The sequence below is a fragment of the Microcaecilia unicolor genome, chromosome 1 (assembly GCF_901765095.1).
Source record: "Microcaecilia unicolor chromosome 1, aMicUni1.1, whole genome shotgun sequence".
NCBI classification, from domain to species: Eukaryota; Metazoa; Chordata; class Amphibia; order Gymnophiona; family Siphonopidae; genus Microcaecilia; species Microcaecilia unicolor.
Window position 1 is genome coordinate 77,732,298 of NC_044031.1, and position 8,606 is coordinate 77,740,903.

The window sequence follows — 8,606 nt, forward strand, 5'->3', positions numbered from 1 at the left end:
AAATGAAAGCACACATCAGTGCCTGTTGTTCACCTAAATATGAGTCTTGCAAAAATTTCCTGCCCATAAATATTTAATATTTGCAAGGAATCATATTTATATGCAGTAAACAAAAGCTAATACTGCTGGTCATACTTTGGTTTTATTCACACATGAACACAAAAGCCACATTTACTGCAAATTCTTTGTGCGCATGTCTGGCACACTTCATCCATTAGCTGCATGTTTTCTGTACCTAAAATGTGCATATATTTAGCTTTCTGCACGTCATGGTATTACACTCGTAGAAGGCATGCCCTCAGACATCCACGTGCAGCTTTAGCATGAGCCTTTCTGCATGGGCCCCTCAGTGTGGCAGACTCCGGCTTCTATTTTCTGGGTTGTCAGGGTTGGGGGAGCTGCAGAATTGGTGTTAACCAGACCCTGGGTAGGAGAGGGAATTCCTGTTAAGGGTAACACCTAGTCACTGGATTTAAAGACTGATTATAGGGCCCTGGAATGAGCACTGGTGCATGGCTTTTGGCCAAGGAGTGTCTCGATGACTTGTCTAAATCTGGAGGGGGGAAAAAAGTCCTTGGCAGTAATGAATGAGTGCTTACTCTGCCAGATCTTACCCAGCAACTTCCTCAGTTAAAACCCTTTCCAAAATTAGATGTATTTGTATCAGAAATTTGTCCACTAAATTTCTCTGCAGGATCTAGTTTCACCATGGCTTCCTAAGCGTCTGTAGTTTCTGAAAGGAATTAAAATCCTAGAGAAAGGGACACAAATATCAGATTTTTTTTTTGTATGTTAATGATTTCATCTCCTTGAGGTGCCCCCCCCCCCCCACCAATCTCCCTCCACTACAAATCTTCTGATAAAACAGTTCACCTCAAGGCCTGAAGGCATAGAACTGCTGCTGTGCCCTATAATGCAGGTCATCCACTCCCATAACCTGTTAGGTACTGCACTCAGATGGGCTGATGATCAGAAGCAAATGCAGGCTCTAGAGACTATTAGTGCCATACTAGTGCATGCGTTTGCTACCGCCTCATGAACAGAGCCAAACAATGCGCTTGCGGGATCTGAATGCAACTAGCGTGCAAATGCATGAAAAACTGGACAGTTAGCACAAGTAGCATGCTAAATGTATTCCTCCCCAATGATCAGTGGGCATTGCGCCAAACCCTATGCCAGCTCGGAGCTCAGTGGCGTAGCCAGACAGCCAATTTTGGGTGGGCCTGAGCCTAAAGTGGGTGGGCACAAAATTATCTCTGCCCCGCCATTCCTCCACCTCAAAATATAAATACTTTAGCTAATGAGGATCCTCAAGCTCTGTTAGCTGAAGACTTTCTCCGAAGGCAGCCAGAACTCCCTTTTACCAAGCTCGGCAGGCAGCAGCAATGTCCCTAAGCCACTAATGCCAGCACCACATGCGGGCTTAGTAGTCGGTGACTCAAGGATGCTGTCACTGACTGGAGAGTTTGGTAGAAGGGAATTCTGGCTGCCTCTGGAGGAGGTTCTCAGCTGGGGATGCTTGGGGTTCCCCACCAGTTATAAAGCAAGGGTCAGGGCCAGTGTTAGACATGCTATGGCCCAGGCCAGAAAATAAAGGAGGGCACTTTCTCTGATCCCCTCTCCTCCCTGCCTCCCCTCCAATTTCCCCACTTGCCAATACTAATCACACTGACAGACCTTCACCAAATACAGACCAAGGGGATCACAAATTAGAAATTAAAATATTTACACAAAAATTGAATTGAGAATCCCAAGAAGTTAAACTTAACATATACTACAACACTGGAGAAATAACAGAAATGCGTTTCCTTTCTATTGAACACAATGCAAAGACAATTGCTATGCACATTTCCGAAAGCTAATATATTCCATTTAAAACATTCAAAATAAAATGCTTTTTTCTACCTTTGTTGTCTGGATGTTTTATTTTTCCACTAGTAAAAAAGGCCCGTTTCCGAAACCCATGAAACGGGCGCTAGCATGTGGCTTTTTTTGTGTATGTGTGTATGTGTCACAGAGTTATTTTGTGTGTGTGTGAGTGTGTGAGGGTGCGGTGTGTGTGCAGGTTGTTGATGTGTGTCTTTTTTTGTTTTGTTTTTTGCTTGGGGGTTCTGGGATGTGCTGTGCTGGCAAAGTGGGTTGGATTGGTGTGTGGCTTTGAGGGTGTGTTTCTGTTGTATTGTGTATGTGTGGTTTTGTCTGTCATGGAGGTTTGTGGAGGGGGGTCTTTCTGTTGGTGAAATGTAAATGTGGTTGTAGGGGGGTCAGCCTTTGCTGAGTGGTGGGTTTTTTTTTTGTGTTGTGCTGAGGCAGCAGTGTTGTTTTAGATGGGCGGAAGGTAGAGGAGCACGTTCTTTGTCTGTTGGTATTTTTTGGCCATTTCAGGGCTGCTGTAGGGGAATGCTGGAAGAGAAATGTGCTGTTGGAAGCAGCGCCATCTTTTTCCATTGGGCTGGGGTTCTGGGCATCCTGGAGGTGGGTGACAGCTTGCCTGAGGACGGGGATGGTTGTTTTAAGTTGGCGGAAGGGAGAAGAGCACGGTCTCGGGCCGTCTGGGGGTGATCCGGTATGTTTGGTCCATTTCAGGCCGGCTGCAGGGGAATGCTGGAACATTTATGCGCTGCAGGAATCTGCGCCGTCTTTTTCCGGGTGCTCGGGGAATCCTCGAGGTGGGAGACAGCTTGCCTGAGGCTGGGGATGGTTGGGCACGTCCTTGGCCACTTCGGCAAAAGGGGAAGGGGGTGGGGAGTTACCTGCAGCCGCCTGAGAAACCATGTATTCTTTGTTTGTTTTGTATTATTAGTTTGCATTTCTGTTGAAGAAAGAGTGGATGCCTTTCGAATGATGGAGGTGGTGCGTCGGTGTGCGGTTGTTAGTTTGGCAGCCAGTCTCCAGCGATTCTTAGGCAGGGAAGGAGTACTCCTCCCCCTTCCTTGGTCGCTGTTTGCTGCTGGCTTGGTCGCGGGTAATCCTTCCAGCTAGGCCGCAGCTTGTCCTGTTGTCCCACGTCCCAGATGGTGACGAGCACGTTGTTTTCCGGCTCCTCCGACTCCATGTCAAGCGATCCCAAATATAGTCTTTGCTATAGGCCCTCTGGCACTCTTCAGTACTGGCATTAGGCATTTAAAAATTTCTCCCCCCCCCCCCCCCCCCCCCCCCCCCCCGGTCTATTTTTGCACATACCCACAGCAGGAATATTCTCTTGTTCCAGTGGTGGTTCTGTGCTCTCCGTGCTGCACAGATAATGAGCCATTCTGCTGGGGAATGCTCCTCCCTTATTGTCACGTAGTTTCCTCTGATTGGTCCGTCTTACGTTGCCTAGTGTTGCCTGGGAACGGTGTTGTGATGGTCCTTTGTGTTTCAGAATGTTGAGGGTGTTTTTTCTGATTGGTCTGTCATGCGAGGGCGGGGCAGAGAGACATGGTCAGTGTTGTGGCTTCACCACCATGAAACCATGAACCCTTCAGGGAGTGGCTGAGTGACTTCAGAACGTTGTCTTCAGAACGTTGAGGGTGAGTTTTATTATAGTTGATTACGTTGGTTCCAATTTCCTGTCTGTCATCTACTAATTCTCCTTCAAGCGGCTGCTGTACATTTGTCTTCTCTCTGCTGTCTATTCCCTCACTACATCTACCTCTGATATAATGATCATTCCTTTTTAGTTCTGTCCTCTCATTTTTTTCTTTTCCGCCTCTGTCAACTCAAATTTCACCCTCTTTCTCATCCTTCTCCTCCTTTTTACTTTTCAGCTACCTATCAGATTTCTATCTTCTTCTTTCGCCCACTAGCTCTCTCATTCCCCATCTCACTCCTTCCCCAGGCTTCCATTCCCTTCCATCTTTAATCTATTCTCCATTACCATATTTCTACCCTCTGTAATCACTATCCTCTCATCCATTTTCTTGCCACCCTTCTCCTCCCCTTCCTGGCCTCTCCCACATGGTTCCACCATTCCCAGCGCCTTCTCCCTCCACCTTTCTAGCCCAGCATCTATCTCTTTCTTCCATCCCCACCTTTGTAGCCTGATATATCCTGTCCGCTCTTCCCTCCTGTCCTGTTCCCCATGGTCCAGCATATCTCCTCACTTCCCTCAATCCCATTGTCTGGCATCTCTAAATCATTTTCATCTGCTCCTGGATCCATCTTCTCTCCACCTCTCCACCTGTGCATCTCCTCCTGCCTCTCATCCAATCCCATGTCCTACATCTCTCTATCCCCCTCCCTTGTACCCCAGAGCCAACCTCTCTTCCCCCACCCACCCATGCAGCATTCATGCCCTTCCTCACTTCCAGTGCCCCCCCCCCCCGGTCCAGCACTTTTCTCCCCCTTCCCCTCCTCCAACCGGTCTAGGCACTTTTCTCCCTTCCCCGCCTCCAGTCTCCGCTCTGGCACCTCTGTACTTTTTTTTTCTCCCTGCTTCTAATGCAGTGTCTGCAACTTACAGCACTGGAACTACCCGGCAGCGATCCACACACACAGGCTCGCACGAGTTGCACCTCGCAGTAGCTCCGGAGTTCCCGCCACGTCCCATCCTAATAGGAAGTTGCGTCAGTGAGGGCGTGCCACGTGACGCGTCAATGAGGGCGTGACGCATCATAGCGAACGCCGGAGCCGGCCTGTGTGTTTGAATCACTGCTGAGTAGCGCCAATCCTGTAAGTTGGAAGCACCGTGCAAACAGGGAGGAAAAAAAAGAAGTGCCAGATCTGTGGGAGTGGAGGGAAGGGATCATGGGTGGTCGGGGTGCACTATTTCTGGGTGGGCCTTGGGCTTAAGTGGGTGGGCCTGGGCCCACCTGTGGCTACACCCCTGTCAGAGCTGCCGGGGTTTGCAGACCATTGGGGAGGAATGGTGAGCCCTGTCCAGCATGCATTTGCATGCTAGCAGGCCCCCCCCCCTTTATATAGTGTGAAGCCCCACCCAGCGCATCCCAGAATTCAGTGGGCAGCACTGGGCACCGATGGAAGAGGAGGGAGGCCATCTCCCTCCTCAAACAAAGGTAGGGAATGGGGAAGAGGGCTGCAAGACCACCAGGTGTGGGGGAGTTGACTCATGGCCCACTGGGCCACCAGGGCTATTTGAGGGGATGCTAGGGGGGGGTTAGGGGGCTGGAGACCCACCGGATCTCCAGCCCAGTGGGGGGTTGACTCGCAGCCCACTAGGGCTCTATTTGAGGGGATGTTGGGGGGGAGAGGGGGCTAGAGACCCATCGGGTCTCCAGCTACCCCTGAACTTGGGTCGGGGGGGACTCCAGCCCCTGTGTTGCTTGGCTCAGGGTGGGGGTACTAGGCCACCAGGGCATGCTCATTGGGGTCTGGTGGGCTCATGGACCTCCAGCCCCTGTGTTTGACAGGTTTGGGCTTTTGACAGCTCAGACCTGTCAAACAAGTGCGAGAGGATTGTGCCTGAGCGGATGCTCAGACACAGTCCTCCCGCACTTTACCCTATGATCAGAGATAATAGCTTGCTTAAATCCCCATGCTATTATCACTGATCATAGGGGCGGTAAAGCCCCGAGCTGAAGTAGTTCACTGCTGACTTAATTTCTGTTGTAGCCTATTGACGTTAGGGACTTTACTTGGCTTTGACAAGCTTATTTGAATTAGATTTTGAATTGTTAACACTAAACACATTTTCAAATAGCAAGGTAATGGGACAACAAATCTTTGCCCTATTGCTATGCTGTTGCAATTTATTTTAGTAAATTATATATAACTCCTGTATTGGAATTTCTATGTGACTGCCAAAGTCTGATAGGCATAAAAAGGTAATGGGATTTTTCTGCCTGTTAGCAGATATTAATGACCTGATCTTTACCTTACTTTCCTTGACTCAACAATTGACTGTGCAGATCCTTTGCTTTAACTGTAGACATTTGAACAATAAAATATGAGAGGATCCACTTATATATTTTATTTATTCAATGTATATGCTGTCTTTCCAATAACACCATGAGCAGAATACATTCCATAAAGTAAAACATGGTAATGTTAATTTTATTTAATGGCAATTATGACTTTCTAGGTCCTACTCATTTGGAGACTTTTCTTTTGGCTAATTCTAATGATAGGTAGTAATATATATATATATATATATATATATATATATATACACACACACACACACAGTGCACTCCATTTAAGTGCATGCCATACTTTTTGGCGCCATCAATTTCGATGGGGACAAACTTCGGTTTAGGGCACCACTGATAAGTGCAAGATTCGCTTATATGCATGGTTTAAGACCTCTCCTCTGCAGGAAAGACTCCGCATAAGCGCACGCACGGAATATGGAAGCCGATTGGTGCGTGACAAAGGAGCAGTAAATTTGAAATCTCGTTGGTTAACTGCCACAGGCAGAATAAGTGAAAATGTTGTTAGAGTGTACATAGGAATCGTCATCGTCGTGCAACTGTAAGACTTTAACACTGGCTGAACGAATAGAAGTTATTAAAAAAATTAGAAAACAAACAGTCAAGCATCTATTGCTAAAGAATATGGTGTCAATCCCAGTCAAATTTCACATATCTTGAAGCAGAAAGACCAGCTTCTGGAAGACTGGCAAAACAATACAAATCCACACTGGAAACGTAAACGGGCAGGAAAAGCTGAGGATGTAGAAGATGCTCTTCGGTGGTTTTCTCAAGTCAGGAGCAGACAGTTTCCTGTCAGTGGTCCACTACTTATGGAGAAAGCTAATCAACTAACAAAGTCTTGGACTAACTGAATTCAAAGCCACTGTTGGATGGTTAGAAAGATGGAAGGAAAGGAACAACATAAAATTCAAGAAACAGCATGGTGAAAAACAAGATGCTGATGCCTTTGGTGCTGAAAATTGGGTTGTTTCAGTTCTTCCTACTATCTTGAATGAGTTTGCACCTTGTAACATTTTCAATGCTGACAAAAACGGTCTCTACTGGCGAGCGATTCCTGATGGAACACTTGCATTCAAACAAGCCGAAACTACAGGAAGTAAAACGTCAGGACTGACTGACGATCCTCCTTTGCTGCAATATGGATGGGAGTGAGAAGTTGGAACCACTCGTCATTGGAAAGAGTAAGCAGCCCCATTGCTTCAAGAATGTTAAGCGACTTCCTATGTCATATGAGGCTAATGCACATTCATGGATGACTGGGGAAAGTTGGAAGCAGTGGCTAAAGATGTTAGACACTAGAATGCGGGCACAAAAGCGTCAGATTTTGTTGCTTTGTGATAATTGTGCTGCACACAGTGATGATGTCAGGCTGTCTAACGTCAAGGTGGTCTTCCTGCCACCAAACGCTACCTCTCTGATGCCTATGGATTAGGGCATAATAGCCAATTTCAAACATTATCGGGCTCTTGTACTACGTCATCTGATGAGCGTTATGGATGACCAGACTATGAGGAAAGGCTAAAGTGGCTAGGGCTCTTCAGCTTGGAGAAAAGGCGGCTGAGGGGAGATATGATAGAGGTCTATAAAATAATGAGTGGAGTTGAACATTTAATCTCTCCACTATGGCTTTCTCTTCCCTGATCGCCCCTTTTACTCCTCAGTCATCTAGCGGTCCAGCTGATTCTTTTGCCGGCTTCCTGCTTTTAATATACCTAAAAAATATTTTACTATGTGTTTTTGCCTCCAACGCAATCTTTTTCTCGAAGTCCCTCTTAGCTTTCCTTATCAGCACTTTGCATTTGACTTGACATTCTTTATGCTGTTTCTTATTTTCAGTCGGTTCCTTCTTCCATTTTCTGAAGGATTTTCTTTTAGCTCTAATAGCTTCCTTCACCTCACTTTTTAAGCATGCCGGCTGTCGTTTAGTCTTCCGTCTTCCTTTTTTAATACGCAGAATATATTAGGCCTGGGCTTCCAGGATGGTGTTTTTGAACAGCATCCACACCCAATGTAAATTTTTGACTCTTGCAGTCGCTCCTCTAAGTTTTTTTTTTCACAGTTCTTCTCATTTTATCATAGTCTCCTTTTTAAAAGTTAAATGCTAATGTATTTGAAATCACCCATTATTATTGTGTTGCCCTAATTTCCTTTAACATTTCTGCATCCGTCTGTTCATCCTGGCTCTGCACAACCACAACACATGTTGAGCCTATGATAAGGTCGTGCCATTCTATCTTTATGGTCTAGACCACCTTGCACTGGTCCCTTTATTCCTTATCCAATCAAGTGGGGGCAATAATCAATTCATAACATGCAACCCGCTTGCTTGAAAGCAAGGTGGGGGGTGCTTTTTGTTTATCAAACAAGTTGACATCTAAGGAGATGGCATATTTAATAGACATCCAAAGAATCCCAGAATATATTTTGTGCTAAAATACATAACAGTATTCAAGCACCACCAGGGCATCCTATGGTATCAATGGGAAATTCAGTATTGGAACCGCTAAGTGCATTTTCGGACCATTTTTTGAGAACTGATGTTAAGCTGGTGAGGTTCTACATTCAAGATACCACTCATTTTTAAGAGATATTCAAGATACCAAATTAACCTCTAAGACTGTTTCTGTTTCATTAAATGTGATCTCTCTTTATATTCAAATATCAGAAAGTGAAGCTTTGTTGACCACCCAGGAAGTTTTAGAGAAACAGGGGCTGAACCAGAGAATTTCTACA